We start from the raw sequence: 19,753 nt of genomic DNA on the forward strand, positions 1-19,753 counted from the left end.
CAAAGGGGATATTGGCTCTGTTACTATATCCATCCTTCTTACAAACCTCAAGACCCCCTATCTTCTGGGAACTCCCCCTAAATCTCAACTACATCCCCTTAAGGAGGATGCTAATGGAGAAATGGGCACTATTAGAGTCCATGTCTCCTTCTCTACGGCAGACTTAACTCAGATAAAACATCAATTTGGATAATATTCTGAAAACCCTTCTCAATTTATTCAGGGTTTTCAACAATGATCCATTATGTTCGATTTCATCTGGCAAGGTATGTGTGTGTGTATAGATAAATAGATATATAGAGATAGATAGATGATAGATAGATAGATAGATAGATAGATAGATAGATAGATAGATATAGATATATATCATATTAACTCGTGGTTGTACCCCTGAGTAAAAAAACCTTATCTGGGCAGAGAGGCTCAAGAATTTGCTGATGAACTAGAGCCAGAGATAGATTGTTATAAGGTAGGGATCGCTGCTGTCCCAAATACTGAACTGCACTGGAATTATCAAGAGGGTATGCAGGGAAGGAAAACTCAAAACCATCACTTATTTAATAGTAGGAATGCAAAAAGGATTCTCTAAAGCTTTGTTAAAATTCAGGAAATTACTCAGGGAGCTGATGAAAATCCAGTTCTACTTCGGGGTCATTTGGTAGAAGCTACCCCTGAGCGTATAAATCTGGATCCAGCCTCACCTGAGGGAACAGCTATATTAAACATGCATTTTATAAATCAGTCGGCACCTTAAATCTGCCGAAAATTGACTAAAACAACTTTAGATCCTCAACCCGCCATCCAGTGCCTACTAGAGGTAGTAGCTACTGGAGTTTTTAAAAGAGATGGTTTTAAGACAAGAAAAGACATGGAGAGCTAAATTACAGGCTCAGATATTGGTTGCTGCCATTGTGGATTCACCTCAATGCCAGACTAACTTGGTGCTAAAGAAAAAGCCAGTAAGGGGGAAGGGGGGCAAGATTGTGGAAGAGTAGAGTCCCCAAGTCACCTGTCTCCACCAACTTACCTAGGTAACTTTCAAATCATCCTGAAAACCTATGAATTCGGCCTGAGATTTAAAGAGAACAGCTGGAATGCTACAGAGAGAAGCGTTCCCACTTCTAACAAGGTAGGAAGATGGGAAAAAATTAAATAAAAAAGAATCCAGTGGTGGAGGGGCCACACAAGGAGCCAGGCTCAGGCCAGGCAGGGAGAGCCTCCAGGACAGGAAAGCCCAGTCCCGGAGAAGCAGGAACTTTAAAAATCTTCCTGGATGGAAAGGTGCTCGCAGGGAACTTGGTCAGGATCCCAGGAAGGGCAGTGGAGCCTCCAGGTTTCCAGGGTCACTAACAGAGGAGGTGCATTCCAGGGACAGCGCTCCACAGACTGTGGGCTGAGTGTGATAAAGGGCTGGAGTGCGGCCGGAGGGGGCTGCATGGCCCGGGAGCCTGATTCCAGCGGCAGGGCGCCAGGGTACACAGCCCAGGATCCCGTGCTCCCCCAGGACAGGCGGAGCCCAGGAGGGCACAGGACAGCAAGACTCTCCTGCTACAGAGAGCCCCTGAGCTGTGCAGGTCAGCACTCCCCGCCCCCGGAGCATCCAGGCCAGTGCAGACTGGGAGACTGCGGGAGTTACTGTGGGAGCTGACTCCAGGGCTGAAGAGCTGGGCGCCGCCAGTGTTATTGTTCCTCCTGGTGTCACCCTGTGCCTGGGAGGGGTGGGGCCGCCAGAGAACATGGGCCTCACCAGCTCCCACTGAGATGGGCACCTGGCAGCTATACACTAATAAATTAGGCAATCTAGAAGAAATGGACGAATTTCTGGAAAACCACAAACTACCAAAACTGGAACAGGAAGAAATCGAAAACCTGAACAGGCCAATAACCAGGGAGGAAATTGAAGCAGTCATCAAAAACCTCCCAAGACACAAGAGTCCAGGGCCAGATGGCTTCCCAGGGGAATACTATCAAATGTTTAAAGAAGAAATAATATCTATTCTACTAAAGCTGTTCCAAAAGATAGAAAGGGATGGAATACTTCCAAACTCGTTTTATGAGGCCAGCATCACCTTAATTCCAAAACCAGACAAAGACTCCATGAAAAAGGAGAATTATAGACCAATATACCTGATGAACACAGATGCAAAAATTCTCAACAAGGTGCTAGCCAATAGGATCCAACAATACATTACAAAGATTATTCACCATGACCAAGTGGGATTTATCCCCAGGATGCAAGGTTGGTTCAACACTTGTAAAACAATCAACGTGATAGATCATAGCAACAAGAGAAAAAGCAAGAACCATATGATCCTCTCAATAGATGCAGAGAAGGATCATTTCCCACCTTTTGGCTAAGATCAAGTGTAGATGCAGAGAAAGCATATGACAAAATATAGCATCCATTTCTGATGAAAACTCTTCAGAGTGTAGGGATAGAGGGAACATTCCTCAGCATCTTAAAAGCCATCTATGAAAAGCCCACAGCAAACATCATTCTCAATGGGGAAACACTGGGAGCCTTTCCCCTAAGATCAGGAACACGACGGGGATGTCCACTCTCGACACTGCTATTCAACATGCACTAGAAGTCCTAGCCTCAGCCATCAGACGACAAAAAGAAATAAAAGGCATTCAAATTGGCAAAGAGGAAGTCAAACTCTCCCTCTTCCCAGATGACATGATACTATACATAGAAAACCCAAAAGACTCCATCCCAAGATTACAGGAACTCATAGAGCAATTCGGCAGTGTGGCAGGATACAAAACCAATGCCCAGAAGTCAGTGGCATTTCTATATACTAACAATGAGACTGAAGAAAGAGAAATTAAGGAGTCAATCCCATTTACAATTGCACCCAAAAGCATAAGATACCTAGGCATAAACCTAACCAAAGAGGTAAAGGATCTCTACCCTCAAAACTACAGAACACTTCTGAAAGAAATTGAGGAAGACACAAAGAGATGGAAAAATATTCCATGCTCGTGGATTGGAAGAATTAATATCGTGAAAATGTCAATGTTACCCAGGGCAATTTACATATTTAATGCAATCCCTATCAAAATACCATGGACTTTCTTCAGAGAGTTGGAACAAATCATCTTAAGATTTGTGTGGAATCAAAAAATACCCTGAATAGCCAGGGAAATATTAAAAAGAAAACCAGAGCCGGGCGCATCACAGTGCCAGATTTCAGGTTGTACTACAAAGCTGTGGTCCTCAAGACAGTGTGGTGCTGGCACAAAAACAGACCCATAGATCAATGGAACAGAACAGAGGATCCAGAAGTGGACCCTCAATTCTATGGTCAACTGATATTTGACAAAGGAGGAAAGAATATCCACTGGAAAAAGGACAGTTTCTTCAATAAATGGTGCTGGGAAAATTGGACAGCCACGTGCAGAAGAATGAAACTAGCCCATTCTCTTACATCAGACACAAAGATAAAACTCAAAATGGATGAAAGATCTAAATGTGAGACAAGAATCCATTAAAATGCTAGAGGAGAACACAGGCAACACCCTTTTTGAACTTGGCCACAGCAACCTCTTGCGAGATACATCTATGAAGGCAAAGCAAATAAAAGCAAAAATGAATCATTGGGACTTCATCAAGATATAAAGCTTCTGCACAGCAATGGATACAGTCAACAAAACTAAAAGACAACCTACAGAATGGGAGAAGATATTTGCAATTGACGTATCAGATAAAGGGCTAGTTTCCAAGATCTATAAAGAACTTATTAAACGCAACAGCAAAGAAACAAACAAACAACCCAATCATGAAATGGGCAAAAGACATGAACAGAAACTTCACAGAGGAAGACATACACATGGCCAACAAGCACATGAGAAAATGCTCTGCATCACTTGCCATCAGGAGAATACAAATAAAAAAAACAAAAAACAAAAACAAAAAAAAAGGAAAATACAAATCAAAACCACAATGAGATACCACCTCACACCAGTGAGAATGGGGAAAATTAACAAGACAGGAAACAACAAATGTTGGAGAGGATGTGGAGAAAGGGGAGCCAACACTCTTGCAGTGTCAGTTGGAATGTGTACTGGTGCAGCCATTCTGGAAAACTGTCTGGAGGTTCCTCAAAGTGTTAAAAATAGAACTGCCCTATGACCCAGCAATTAAGATGCAGATGCAGTGAAACGCCAGAACACCTGCACCCCGATGTTTCTAGCAGCAATGTCCACAATAGTCAAACTGTGGAAGGAGCCTCGGTGTCCATCAAAAGATGAATGGATAAAGAAGATGTGGTTTATGTATACAAGGGAATATTACTCAGCCATTAGAAACAACAAATACCCACCATTTGCTTCATTGTGGATAGAACTGGAGGATATTATGCTGAGTGAAATAAGTCAATTGGAGAAGGACACACATTATATGGTCTCATTCATTTGGGGAATATAAAAAATAGTGAAAGGGAATTAAGGGGAAAGAGAAAATTAGTGGGAAATATCAGAAAGGGAGACAGAACATGAGAGACTCTAACTCTGGGAAATGAACAAGGGGTGGTGGAAAGAGAGGTGGGCAGGGGGTGGGGGTGACTGGTTGACGGGCATTGAGGGGGGCACTTGATGGGATGAGCACTGGGTGATATGCTATATGTTGGCAAATTGAACTCCAATTTAAAAAAATAATTAAAATTTTTTTAAAAATGAATTAAATAAATAAATAAATATTAAAAACAATCAAAAGAAAAAAAAGGAAAAAGCCCGCATCAGATAAAGGACCACATAAGACCCCATGCCATAGGTTTGGCCAGATCAGACATTGGAGCAAGGAATGTCCAAATAAATGCTCTCTACAAGGACCACATCCAGTCCGTGAGAAAGATCATTGGAAGAGAGACTGTCCTCATCTCCAGAAAAAAAGGAAGAGAGGAACTTACTTCCCCAACTGAGAGCAGGAACCTGAGGAACTGATATGGCAGGCCCTAGGCTGGTCCAACTGCCTTTGATATCAAGATGACTGAGCCCCAAGTTACCCTGGATGTGCAAGGTAAGTTTATCAATTTCCTTATTGATACAGGAACCACTAACTCTGTTTTTTTTTTAAGATTTTATTTATTTATTCATAAGAGACACGGGGGGGGGGGGGTGCAGAGACACAGGCAGAGGGAGAAGTAGGCTCAATGCAGGAAGCTCGACGTGGGACTCAATCCCAGGTCTCCAGGATCAGGCCCTGGGCCGAAGGCGGCACTAAACCACTGAGCCACTCGGGCTGCCCAACACTTTACTCTGTTCTTAGCACTCAGGCCCTTCTTGTCTTTCTAACCATAAAATTGTTGTCATAGAAGGGAAACTAAAACATGCTCTCAGACAGTGCCTCTAACTTGTAAACACAAAAGTCATTTGGTGGGGGTGCCTAGGTGGCTCAGTAGGCTGGGCATCTGCTTTTGGCTTAGGTCATGATCTCAGGGTCCTAGGATTGAGTTCTGTGTCAGTCTCCCTCCTCAGTGGGGAGCCTGCTTCTCACTTTTCTCCTGCCTCATGCTACCTCTCTCATTATCTCTGTCTCCCTCTCTCAAATAGATAAAATATTTTTTTAAAAAATCATTTGGTCACTCTTGTTTTTCTAGTCCCCTCATTGTGAATGAGACTTAATGTATAAACTAGGGAGCAGATTTGCTCTTACCAAAGCGAAGAATGGCTTATTTGCTTTAACACTTGGAGAATTAAAACTGTACCCTGATATCCTTTCCAAAATCTGGAAGGAAGTAAAAACAAAGGACTGGGATTGCAATGTCCCTGGAGGGGCTCTTAAGGCTCAGCCAGTTAAAGTGACTTTAAAGGACCCAACCCATATACTTCAAAAAAACAATATTCCTTAAAACCAGAGGCAAACACTAGGTTAATAATCATGTATTGATAAATGTCTCAAGAATTCTTTTTTGACTGCTGTGCTCAATGATCCTGCATCAGGGACTGTGGCTTCAAAGTGCACTTCAAATATTGGGAATTATCCCACTTAGAGTAATCATAACTACCTCCCTGATGCATTATATTCTTTCAAAAGCTTTAAGTGCACCAGAACACCAGAAAAGGAACCAAGGATGACTGAGTTAAAGAATGTAAACCTGAATTCATAACCCATAAATGTCACAGAGACAAAGGGAAGAAATCGTGACCTATGAATGCCACACAAGGGATCAACAAAAGCTTCAAGAACTTCAGAGCAGTAGCTGACAGTGGCATTCATGCCTTACATTTTGATCATATCTCTCAGTTAAGCTAAGAGTCTGACCAAAAGGAGGGAAGTGGTTTTTTTTTCTTTTTAATATTTTACTTATTTATTCTTGAGAGGCACAGAGAGAGGCAGAGACATGGGCAGAGGGAGAAGCAGGCTCCCTACTGAGCAGGAGCGTGATGTGGAACTCGATACCAGGACCCCAGGATCACAAACTGAGCTGAAGGCAGATGCTAAACCACTGAGCCACCCAGGCATCCCAAAGGAGAGGATTCTTAAAAAGAAAACTACAGGCCCCAAATGGCATAATTTAGGTTAACATCCCAAATTAGTAAACCCAAGTTAATATCTAACCTAACTGCAGTTCCAATACCCAGAAATGTGACGTTTAACCAGTCAACATCAAATTTCCTGGTCAATTCTAGAAAGTTGAATGATAGTCCCTACTACTCCACTTATTTATTTATTTGCCATAGGACTTAATAAACTTTTATTTTTTTAAAATATTGCCCCTAACCATTACTCTGTGGCTTGAACTAGCTCCCATAAAAAGAAAGTTACTTCTGCTCACCTGTGAAATACGAATTGAAGCCAGAATAATGACTTCCCTCTCCAAAGAAAGACTGCAGATGAGGAAGACACTGAGGATTGCATCTGTCAGAGCTCCTCATTTGTTAAGTCATGGTAAATAAAATTAGAAGGCTGGGGGAGACGGGTGGGCAAGAGATAAAAGAGGTCAAAGAAATAAAAAAGTATATAGTATTAAAAGATAAGGATCAAAACAGCTTCCAGAGAAACAGCTGGATTGTTTAGTCATGGTGACTAGTTACTGAGAAGCCCACAGGACCAGGTGATTGTGTAGTTCCTGGTGCTAGAGAGAGGTTGTTTATGTAGGATACGAGGTGATGAGGGATGGTGAGGAGGTTGAGGCCACCAGGTACTGATGCAGTCACCAGAAAACTGTCTAAGAGAGAGAGGAAAGAAGCCTAGAAAGAACCAGCATAAGACCATTAGGACTGGAGGTGCCCATGTCCCATACAAAGAGAGGAGTCTGCAGCACTGTTATGATCTTTGGATCTGAGTGTCATAGCCCTTAGAGAATCCAGACACGATCGCAGCACAGATAAGGGTACTGTCTGCTGCCCAGATTATCTCCAGCCTCTGGGAACTGTGTTGAATTAAATGGAATGGAAATAAACACCTGGGAAAAGTCTAAGAGGGGAATTGTCATATCTTTTGTGAGAAAAAGGTGTCCTCAATTCAGAGCTATCCTCAGCCACTTCCACATGAACCAGAGATCACCCCTGCTTTCATGTGTGTGTCTTCTCAGAGTTAATCAGTGACCAACAGAGAGAAAAAGAGCAAAGGGCCCCAGAGCTGAGATACCAAAGGTGACTAGGGGAAAGATGACAGGGAGGGCCTTTCTAAGGAAGCTCTCAGCACAGACTGCAACAGATCTAAGTATCCAAGGGCCTTAACCATGGCTTGGATAAATTTTGCACAGAATAATTTCAGAAGGAAACAGGGTGTGGTCTGAAGGAGATTTTTTTTTTCTTTTTTATTCCCATTCTAAGTATCTAATTTCCATACAAATAGAACCTAAGAGTAGAATAAAGAGATAATGGAACAATTCTAACTAGTTGAAAAGTCATTCCTAATTTTTTAAAAAATTGTTCATAATTACTTTGTTTTAGCTTCATGTATCTTAATCAACTAGGATCAACTACCTTCTGCATAGTATTTTCACCCTGTGTATCTCCAAATGACAGAAAAACATTTGTACACATTAGAGTAGTTAGCACAGAATGAATTTTCTAAACCCCCCCCTCCATTTAAATACATGTTCTACTCTACATACCCATACTGACACATACTTACATTGCATCTACATGGAGAATAAATGCAGGTCCCACAAATCAGTTTCTGCTATCTCAAATACATAAAATGTAAGACATGTAAAACACATCCACTGTTTTTTAAATCTTAAGTTTGTTGTTGCAGCCAATTTGTGACATCTCTTCTAAACAGACATGAAGCATATTTTTTTTCTCCCTTTCTTGCCGTGGCAATCCCGGAAGTGTGCCAGTGGTAGGGGATCATTATGATCTCCCAGGTCTTTACCCTAAATGCAGAGGGTCCTTCTCAAACACTCTTCCATACAGGGCCATAACTAAGACAGGCAGAGAGGCTCTGCTCTTGCTCCTCAGACAGCCATCTCTTGAAACCTGATCAAAGAAAGGAAAGGATTAACTCCAGTGCAGAGCTTTGCTTTCCAGCCCAGAGGCCTTCTCTGACAACCTCGCTCTAAAATAGTAACATGTGTACAGGATTTGGTGTCAGAAGATCCATGTGTCAGATCTAAAGGTCGAATAGGAGAGACATTTGGGTGAGAGTGCAGTGAGTAAACTATGGCACAGGTGGGTAAAACAATGATGTATAAAAACTTCTTTTAACTCATGAAATATTATCATTATTGGTCTTGTCATAACAACTTCTTAAAATAACATACCCACAAAATAAGCTGTAGATGTATTATTTAATATGTTTAATTTAATGTGTTCTACACCATGTAAATAAAGAGAACATCAGTTGCCATCATCCACAATCAGTATTTCTTTTTTAATGTTCCATAACCCTACCATGGCTGACGAAGATAGGTGGAAGACAGGCAGACAAAGGCCCCCCTCCCCAAGAGGAAACCACCCTTAAAAGGAATTTACAGCACCCTGGAAAGAGCCCTCCACCCCTTCCCATGCCATAGATAGATTGCAAAAACCAGACTGGGTGGCAGGCATACAGAGGATTAATCAGATTATTGTATTTATTTATTTATTTATTTATTTATTTATTTATTTATTTGCAGTTCAATTTGCCAACATATAGCATAACACCCAGTGCTCATCCCATCCAGTGCCCCCCTCAGTGCCCATCACCCAGTCCCCTCCACCCCCCGTCCACCTCCCTTTCTACCACCCCTTGTTCGTTTCCCAGAGTTAGGAGTCTCTCAAGTTCTGTCTCCCTTTCTGATATTTCCCACTCATTTTTTCTCCTTTCCCTTTTATTCCCTTTCACTATTTTTTATATTCCCCAAATGAATGAGACCATATAATGTTTGTCCTTCTCTGATTGACTTATTTCACTAGGCATAATACCCTCCAGTTCCATCCATGTCGAAGCAAATGGTGGGTTATTTGTCATTTCTAATGGCTGAGTAATATTCCATTGTATACATAAACCACAGCTTCTTTATCCATTCATCTTTCGATGGACACCGAGGCTCCTTCCACAGTTTGGCTATCGTGGACATTGCTGCTATAAACATTGGGGTGCAAGTGTCCTGGCATTTCACTGCATCTGTATCTTTGGGGTAAATCCCCAACAGTGCAATTGCTGGGTCGTAGGGCAGATCTATTTTTAACTCTTTGGGAACCTCCACACAGTTTTCCAGAGTGGCTGCACCAGTTCACATTTCCACCAACAGTGTAAGAGGGTTCCCCCTTCTCCACATCCTCTTCAACATTTGTTGTTTCCTGTCCTGTTAATTTTCCCCATTCTCACTGGTGTGAGGTGGTATCTCATTGTGGTTTTGATTTGTATTTCCCTGATGGCCAGTGACGCAGAGCATTTTCTCATGTGTGTGTTGGCCATGTCTATGTCTTCCTCTGTGAGATTTCTGTTCATGTCTTTTGCCCATTTCATGATTGGATTGTTTCTTTGCTGTTGAGTTTAATAACTTCTTTATAGATCTTGGATACTAGTCTTTATCTGATATGTCATTTGCAAATATCTTCTCCCATTCTGTAGGTTGTCTTTGAGTTTTGTTGACTGTTTCTTTTGCTGTGCAGAAGCTTCTTATCATGATGAAGTCCCAATACTTCATTTTTGCTTTTGTTTCTCTTGCCTTCACGGAAGTATCCTGCAAGAAGTTACTGTAGCCAAGTTGAAAATGGGTGTTGCCTGTGTTATCCTCTAGGATTTTGATGGAATCTTGTCTCACATTTAGATCTTTCATCCATTTTGAGTCTTATCTTTGTGTATGGTGCAAGAGAGTGGTCTAGTTTCATTCTTCTGCATGTGGATGTCCAATTTTCTCAGCACCATTTATTAAAGAGACTGTCTTTGTTCCAGCGGATCGTCTTTCCTGCTTTGTCAAATATTAGTTGACCATAGAGCTGAGGGTCCACTTCTGGATCCTCTGTTCTGTTCCATTGATCTATGTGTCTGTTTTTGTGCCAGTACCACACTGTCTTGAGGACCACAGCTTTGTAGTGCAACCTGAAATCTGGCATTGTGATGCCCCCAGCTATGGTTTTCTTTTTCAATATTCCCCTGGCTATTCGGGGTCTTTTCTGATTCCACACAAATCTTAAGATGATTTGTTCCAACTCTCTGAAGAAAGTCCATGGTATTTTGATAGGGATTGCATTAAATATGTAAATTGCCCTGGGTAACATTGACATTTTCACGATATTAATTCTTCCAATCCACGAGCATGGAATATTTTTCCATCTCTTTGTGTCTTCCTCAATTTCTTTCAGAAGTGTTCTGTAGTTTTGAGGGTAGAGATCCTTTACCTCTTTGGTTAGGTTTATGCCTAGGTATCTTATGCTTTTGGGTGCAATTGTAAATGGGATTGACTCCTTAATTTCTTTCTTCAGTCTCATTGTTAGTGTATAGAAATGCCACTGACTTCTGGGCATTGGTTTTGTATCCTGCCACACTGCCGAATTGCTCTATGAGTTCCTGTAATCTTGGGGTGGAGGCTTTTGGGTTTTCTATGTAGAGTATCATGTCATCTGGGAAGAGGGAGAGTTTGACTTCCTCTTTGACAATTTGAATGCCTTTTATTTCGTTTTGTTGTCTGATGGCTGAGGCTAGGACTTCTAGTACTCTGTTCAATAGCAGTGGTGAGAGTGGACATCCCTGTCTTGTTCCTGATCTTAGGGGAAAGGCTCCCAGTATTTCCCCATTGAGAATGATATTTGCTGTGGGCTTTTCATAGATGGCTTTTAGGATGCTGAGGAATGTTCCCTCTATCCCTACACTCTGAAGAGTTTTGATCAGGAATGGAGGCTGTATTTTGTCAAATGCTTTCTCTGCATCTATTGAGAGGATCATATGGTTCTTGTTTTTCTCTTGCTGATATGATCAATCACATGATTCTTTTACCAGTGTTGAACCAGCCTCGTGTCCCGGGGATAAATCCCACTTGGTCATGGTGAATAATCTTCTTAATGTATTGTTGGATCCTATTGGCTAGTATCATGTTGTGAATTTTTTGCATCCATGTTCATCAGGGATATTGCTCTGTATATCTCCTTTTTGGTGGGGTCTTTGTGTGGTTTTGGAATTAAGGTGAATCTGGCCTCATAGAATGAGTTTGGAAGTATTCCATCTCTATCTTTCTGAGCAGCTTTAGGAGAACAGGTACGGTTTCTTCCTTGAACGTTTGATAGAATTCCCCAGGGAAGCCATCTGGCCCTGGACTCTTGTGTCTTGGGAGGTTTGTGATGACTGCTTCAATTTCCTCCCTGGTTATTGGCCTGTTCAGCTTTTCTATTGCTTCCTGTTCCAGTTTCGGTAGTTTGTGGCTTTCCAGGAATGCGTCCATTTCTAATAGATTGCCTAATTTATTGGCCTCTAGCTGTTCATAATATGTTTTTAAAATCGTTTGTATTTCCTTGGTGTTGGTAGTGATCTCTCCTTTCTCATTCATGATTTTATTAATTTGAGTCTTCTCTCTCTTCTTTTTAATAAGGCTGGCTAGTGATTTAGCTATCTTATTAATTCTTTCAAAGAACCAACTCCTGGTTTTGTTGATCTGTTCCACAGTTCTTCTGGTCTCGATTTCGTTGAGTTCTGCTCGAATCTTAATTAACTCTCTTCCTCTGCTGGGTGTAGGATATATCTGCTGTTTTTTCTCTAGCTCCTTTATGTGTAAGGTTAGCTTTTGTATTTGAGTTCTTTCCAGTTTTTTATGGATGCTTGTATTGCGATGTATTTCCCCCTCAGGACTGCTTTTGCTGCATCCCAAAGATTTCGAATGGTTGTATCTTCATTCTCATTAGTTTCCATGAATCTTTTTAATTCTTCCTTAATTTCCTGGTTGACCCTTTCATCTTTTAGCAGGATGGTCCTTAACCTCCACGTGTTTGAGGTCCTTCCAAACTTCTTGTTGTGATTTAGTTCTAATTTCAAGGCATTATGGTCTGAGAATATGCAGGGGACGATCCCAATCTTTTGGTATCAGTTCAGACCCGATTTGTGACCCAGTATGTGGTCTATTCTGGAGAAAGTTCCATGTGCACTTGAGAAGAATGTGTATTCAGTTGAGTTTGGATGTAAAGTTCTGTAGAGATCTGTGAAATCCATCTGGACCAGTGTATCATTTAAAGCTCTCGTTTCTTTGGAGATGTTGTACTTAGAAGACCTGTCAAGGGTAGAAAGAGCTAGATTGAAGTCACCAAGTATAAGTGTATTATTATCTAAGTATTTCTTCACTTTGCTTATTAATTGGTTTAAATATTTGGCACCTCCCACATTCGGGGCATATATATTGAGGATTGTTAAGCCCTCTTGTTGGATAGATCCTTTGAGTATGAGATAGTGTCCCTCTTCATCTCTCACTACAGTCTTCGGGGTAAATTTAGTTTATCTGATATAAGGATGGCTACCCCTGCTTTCTTTTGAGGACCATTTGAATGGTAAATGGTTCTCCAACCTTTAATTTTCAGGCTGTAGGTGTCCTTCTGTCTAAAATGAGTCCCTTGTAGACAGCAAATAGATGGGTCCTGCTTTTTTATCCAGTCTGAAACCCTGCGCCTTTTGATGGGGTCATTAAGCCCATTCACGTTCAGAGTTACTATTGAGAGATAGGAGTTTAGTGTCATCATGGTATCTATTCAGTCCTTGTTTTTGTGGATTGTTCCACTGAACTTCTTCTTAAATGGGAATTTTAAGAGTCCCCCTTAAAATTTCTTGCAGAGCTGGTTTGGAGGTCACATATTCTTTCAGTTCCTGCCTGTCTTGGAAGCTCTTTATCTCTCCTTCCATTCTGAATGAGAGCCTTGCTGGATAAAGTTTCTTGGTTGCATGTTCTTCTCATTTAGGACCCTGAATATATCCTGCCAGCCCTTTCTGGCCTGCCAGGTCTCTGTGGAGGGGTCTGCTGTTACCCTAATACTCCTCCCCATAAAAGTCAGGGATTTCTTGTCTCTTGCTGCTTTAAGGATCTTCTCTTTATCTTTGGAATTTGCAAGCTTCACTATTAAATGTCGAGGTGTTGAACGGTTTTTATTGATTTTAGGGGGGATCTCTCTATTTCCTGGATCTGAATGCCTGTTTCCCTTCCCAGATTAGGAAAGTTTTCAGCTAGGATTTGTTCAAATACATATTCTGGCCCTCTGGCCCTTTCGGCGCCCTCGGGAACCCCAATTAAGTGTAGGTTTTTCTTCCTCAGGCTGTCGTTTTTTTCCCTTAATCTGTCTTCATGGTCTTTTAATTGTTTGTGTCTTTTTTCCTCAGTTTCCCTCTTTGCCATCAACTTGTCTTCTATGTCACTCACTTGTTCTTCCACCTCGTTAACCCTCGTCGTTAGGACTTCTAGTTTGGATTGCACCTCATTCAATTGATTTTTAATTTCTGCCTGATTGGATCTAAATTCTGCAGTCATGAAGTCTCTTGAGTCCTTCATGCTTTTTTCTAGAGCCACCAGTAGCTGTATAATAGTGCTTCTGAATTGGCTTTCTGACATTGAATTGTAATCCAGATTTTGTAACTCTGTGGGAGAGAGGACTGTTTCTGATTCTTTCTTTTGAGGTGAGGTTTTCCTTCTAGTCATTTTGCTTAGTGCAGAGTGGCCAAAAACAAGTTGTATTGGGAAAAAGAGAAAAAGAGAGGAGAGAAAGAAGGAAAGAAAAGAGAAAAAGAAAAAAGAAAAAAGGAAGAAAAAAGGAAAAAAGAAGAAAAAGAGAAATAAAAAGAAAGAAAGGTTAAAAAGGGTGGGGGAAGCAATCAGAAATCAAAAAAAAAAAAAAACACGGGGCAGTATCTTCTGATTCTGTATACTCTAAGTCCCTTGACTTCCCCTGGAACTTGTCCGTCTAGCTGGTCTTCTGGGGGAGGGGCCGATTGTTGTGCTGATTTTCAGGTGTTAGCAGTTGGGGGAGCTGTTGTGCCCCTGCCTGGTGCAGGGCTCAGTGGGGGTTGTTTACCCCGTGAGGCCGCAGGAGGAACAGCCCCAGTGGCGGGGCCAGCTCTGGAGCCCTGGAGTCAGCCCCCGCAGGAACTCCGGAGCTCTCGGTCTGCAGGGCCTGGAGGCTCCGGGGTGGGGCCGCTGATCTGCTCAGCTGGGGCAGGAGCGTCCTTGCTGTCCTGGGCCCTCCCGGCCTCTGCCTGTCCCCGGGGGAGGCCGGATCCTGGGCTGTGTCCCGGCGCCCTGTGCTCCGGGGCCTGCGCTGTTGGATTCGCGCTCCTGGAGCCGCGCAGCCCCCACCGCGGAGCCGCTGCCCGAGCCACTTCGAGCTGCTCCGGGTCCCGCCGTGCGCGCTGCAGCCCTTAGGGAGCTCGGCGCACTCTCCTCGGGGTGCAGTTGCTCTGTTACTGTCCCGGGGAGCCCGAGGGCATCCCCGCCCTCCTGGGTCCTGCTCCACCTCCCTGCGAGCCCCTTTCCGCCCGGGAAGGTCGGTGCAGCTCCTGCGTCTCCGGGACGGGGCTCTCCTGTCCTGGGGACACTCGCCCCGGCCTCAGCCCGGCTCCTCGCGGGCCCCTCCCCCTTGGAGGCCTTTTGTTTCTTTCTTTTTCCCCGTCTTCCTACCTTGATGGAAGCGCGAACTCTTCTCACTGTAGCGTTTCAGCTGTTCTCTCTTTAAATCTCAGGCCGAATTCGTAGGTTTTCATGGTGATTTGAAGGTTATCTAGGTAATTTGGTGGGGACAGGTGACTTGGGGACCCTACTCTTCTGCCATCTTGCCCCTCTTCCTCAGTCATGCATCTTGATTGCACTGCATTGTGATGTGAAATGAACTTTTTACTCTGGACTCCAGTTGAAGACAGTTTGAAAATAGTTGCTCTAAAGTAACCTGACACAAAACAAGAATGCATGGAAGTTGCAGTCTTTTAAAATTGACTCTGGCTGGCTGAGAACAAAACTATCCAGTTTATATTTTATTTTGCAGCCAAGAAAGCCGATTCTGATCTTGCTAAGACTAAACAAATAAAGCATTCTGGGGGAGATACCTCAGTGATAAATTAAGTGATAAATGAGGCTTTGGAATATTGGTGAGGTCTATAGCCGATGACCAAGAAAAAATGCTGCTGCCCCGCGCTTTAAGGAGTGGCTGATTATATACCTGGGAAGTGGAAGGGTTTTGAGGATAGTGTACTCTCTAAGGAATTTTGGAAGCAAGGTTTCCAGAACTCTGAGGGGGCTGGCTATTATTGGGAAAGGGTCACTTATTACCATCTAATAAAACCTGAGTCATGTGACCTTTCAGATGTATATCAGTGGGCCAGGTGCTTGGGGGATGATTGCCAACATGTATCTTGGGGGTTTATAGATAAAGGGAATTTTTAAAGGAATTTTTATATTTTAAAGTAGACTCACAGGGTCCTGGGGGTTGGACTAATATTGTCTTCTGCCCTTAGCAAAGTATGAACATCAAGGTGGTTGAGTCCTTAAAGGAATTCAGGACGAATTCATAGATTTTCAGGATAATTTTAAGGTTATCTAGGTAATTTCGTGGGGACAGGTGATTTGGGGACCCTACTCTTCCGCCATCCTGCCCATCCCCCATTTGGGGAGTTTCATTCTGTATAAAGGGCGAAGGGGAGGAGCCCAGGACGCTGTAACCTGGGGGGCAGGACCAGCGCGCGGAGGACGAGCTGCCGGGCACGTGGCTGGGGTGCCCCGCTTCTGGGGGGCACCCCCTGCAGGGGCTGGCTCAGAGAGCGGCTGTGCCCAGGATTGCGAATCCGAGAAACCACCAAGGAGCCGACACCGATGCAAACACACGAGGGTTTATTTACAAGGTCGAGCTTGGGTCCAAGTGCACCCGACACAGGGGAGCAGGGACTTGGACCCCGAGACCTAGAGGCGCAGCAGCTTTATAGGGGCCAGTGGCCAATGGGATACGCAGAAAGTTGCACAGGCATGTCGGTCCCCACGCAGGTGGCCAATTGCATTACACCTTCCCCTATATATCCACTTGAGCGGGCCTATTACTCTGGTCAGAATCGGGGCGGAGTTTTGGCGGGCACAAGGCGGGGTGACATTGTTATGAGCCCATTTCCGATTAGGGTGTGCCCAGCGGCTGGACTGGGGGGGGGCAGCGCCTTAAGCAATAAGCAGGTCATGTGGGGGTCACACAGGAGGTGGCGGGTGCGGCACAAAATGGAGTTAGTCCTGCTCTGCTTGTCCAGGGGCAGGGGATTTTTGTTAAATTTCCTGGGTCCCACAAGTGGCAGTCCTAGGCAAAATTCCTTAAGTGATGCCTTGGGTCTTTTGAGTACCAGGCACTCTGCTAGGTACTGGGGTCAGAGAAGTGCAAGAGGCAGCACCCATCCTATTTAGTCTTTGTTCTTCCCTATTTCTGGTTCTTTCCCCTGGGGGTGGGGCACAAATCCCTGTGGAGTTCCTTCTGGGGCCTGCTGCCTCTGGGGTGCTATCCGTGAATGTCCCAACACGGTGGGTTTCTTTCCTACTCCGGCAGTGGGATGTCCCCTTCTCCCTCTAGAGAGGCAATCCTCTGCATCCTTGCAGAGTCCGGTGGTATTAATCAAGGCTCCTTTCCACAGAACAGTTTTGTTGGGCTCCAAGGCAGGCCACTCAGAACTGTGCCACTTTGGCATATTGATTATTTTAAATAAAAGTTCCTTAAGAAACAGCCAGTGCAAGAAAACACTGACTTCTCCTTGTCTTCAGAAGACAAGAAATAAATATCTTCTGTAAAAGGTGGCCTCTCTGCACCAGGAGGTAAAGAGATTCTTCTTGTCAGGCATGGGAAGTTTGTCGTCAAAAAGGCTGTATAAACAACCCTTGTTACCTTTTATTGATTTACTACCAGGCCGAAATTCTGTCCAGAATTCCTTACTAATTGAAGCTCTCCAAGTCGTTTTCTTTGTCCTGTCAATTCTTCACAGATTTATTGCCTCTTTGTCTAAGAAGTATAAAAACTGCCTGCCTTTGGTCATTTAGGTCTCCATGTCATTACTGGACCTCTGTGTGTGTGTCATAAAACTACCCCCCCCCCCCCCCCCATTAATCTGGCTCATGTCCCTTACATTCTTCTATCAGCTGGAGATCCTTGACAGCAGAGGAAGTGGTTCCTCCCCTGCAGTTGGGCGTAGCCAGCTGGGTCAGCTTCCGCTGGATATTTGCTCTGAAGGGTCTGCAGTTTTGAGATCTCGGGAAATCTGACGTACAGCCAGCGGAAGGTAAGATTTCTTACCCTTTCAGTCTCCTGGAATCTCTGTCTGTGGGGTCTGGTGGAGGGAGAGTGATGACATTCTTTTTCTCTTTCTCTCAAATTAGCAGGAGAAAATATTTGTAGAACTAATTCCTTTAGTTTAGCGACTCTTGGTAAAAATTTGGTAGAGTACTGTTTGGTTAGTGATCCATTTCCTCCCAGATGGCTTTTGTTTTCCTTTGTGGTGTCTTTTGTGTTGTTTGTCTTAAAGGGGATTACCATAAATCAGAAGGCAGGCATAGGCCCTCTCAGCTGTTCAAGTGGGCCTCACACAGTGCTGGGTTCATGCTTCTCATCAGGCAGTGTCTGTTTAGACATACTTTGCTGTGGGTCCCTTGTAAAAACTGGATGAAGTTTTTCTTTTTGTCTTGTTCTATGTCCTAGGAACTTGGCTTTGTGACCAATGAGGATATTCTCTTTGGTTTCTGCCATCTGGAGGGTATGTTTACTGGGGTGCATTTACTGGGGTACACTAAGGTAGCCAGTTGAATAGACTGGGGATCGGAGACATCCATTTATAGGCAGCATTTTCTTTGTCCAGTTGTGCCAGCTCTCAGGGGAGTTTGTCCTAAGAGCTCCTAGACTGTAAGAGCCTTTGTCATCTCAACCTTCATTGCTTCATTGCTTGCTTTATCGAGCACTAACAAAGTGCTCGAAAAATCCCATTCCAGTAGCACCTGCCCACTGTCACAGATTGGCGGGTCTGGGACTGGAAGCTTCACCCTTTTATGGGAGACTGGAGACACCTGATACACCACATCATTCTTCCCACCTGGCCCTGAAGGTCTTTGCTTTCTTGGACTATTCTTGGGAGTAGACTTTTGGATCATGGGGTTTTCATCAAACTAGATCCCTCTCTAGGGATGCCCTCTTGTATCTTTGGTCAAAGCATAAAAAGGTTTATTGGTTTGAGTCACTATTAATTGATAATTAAATAGTAAGAACCATGGTAAGATCAATGGCCGAAAGATGAATCCTTTAAATTGGCTAAATTAAAAAAAAGTCTTTATGGTGAGCTTTTAATTGTTTTATTAGTATAAAGCTAGCTTTAAAAGGATTCCTTTGACAAGATAAAGAACAGAAATTAGACTTAAGGCAAAAATTAATGTCTATATCCATTGCAAATTTCCCTTCTTAAAATCTGACCCGATCTGTCAGTTTTAACTTCCCTTTCCTTATAAGATTTATTTTAGACAGCAGTCCAGCTTAATCTCAAGCTCAAAGTATACAGGCTATTCTAAATGCTGGAAGCCAAGAAGTAAATTTGGCAGAAGTACCTGGGACAGGGAGTAGGGCTTGCTTTGCTGTAATCCGGGTCTGCCAGCTTTAGGCATTTCTATGCAATGACCTTGGCAGATGGATCTTAGAACTATGCATCTCCCCCCCCCCCCCCCGCCCGCCACCCCCCCCCCCCCCCCCCACAGAATTCATCATGTCTCTTGAACAGCAACAGATCTTTTAAATTATAAAGCCCCTTTTCCTCCACTTTCAAAAGATCCTACCAAATTTAGAGGATTTAGAAATGTTAATGGCTGTTCGAAACCCCAATCACAGAGAACTTGGCTGCTAAGGAAAGTTTCTTTCAGCTCCTGATTATATTATGATTATTAGGCAAACCAGAAGGCCCCCTGGAGCCCAGCCCCCCTTCACAGAGGAAACAGATCACCAAAATTTCTCCTAAGCCCTCCTGCAATTAATCAGTGGAAGGATGATTCTCAGGGCCTAATAATAATAAAAAGCCCAAGGTTAAATTACATACTTAGAAAAAAACTTTTACTAAAATGCTTTATACAGAATTTATGAAGGCATAAAACTTTTGATCTCCATTTTAGTTAAACATCTCATATTAGTAAAAAAGGCAGGTCAATCCCTTGATATTCAGGCTACAATCCAAATCTTTAGGGGGAATTAAAGACAATTGTCTTTGTGTTACAAATCTCTATACAACTAGAAATGCAACTCTAAAAAACAAGTCAAAACCCACCTATTTTTACTGATCTCAAAATCTTGCCTATTCCTCTCAATGCTTTATAGACATAAAAGATCAGGATGTTGGAACAAAATTGTTCTGTACCTAAAA

This window comes from Canis lupus, chromosome 1, assembly GCF_011100685.1.
Source record: "Canis lupus familiaris isolate Mischka breed German Shepherd chromosome 1, alternate assembly UU_Cfam_GSD_1.0, whole genome shotgun sequence".
Classification (NCBI taxonomy): Eukaryota; Metazoa; Chordata; class Mammalia; order Carnivora; family Canidae; genus Canis; species Canis lupus.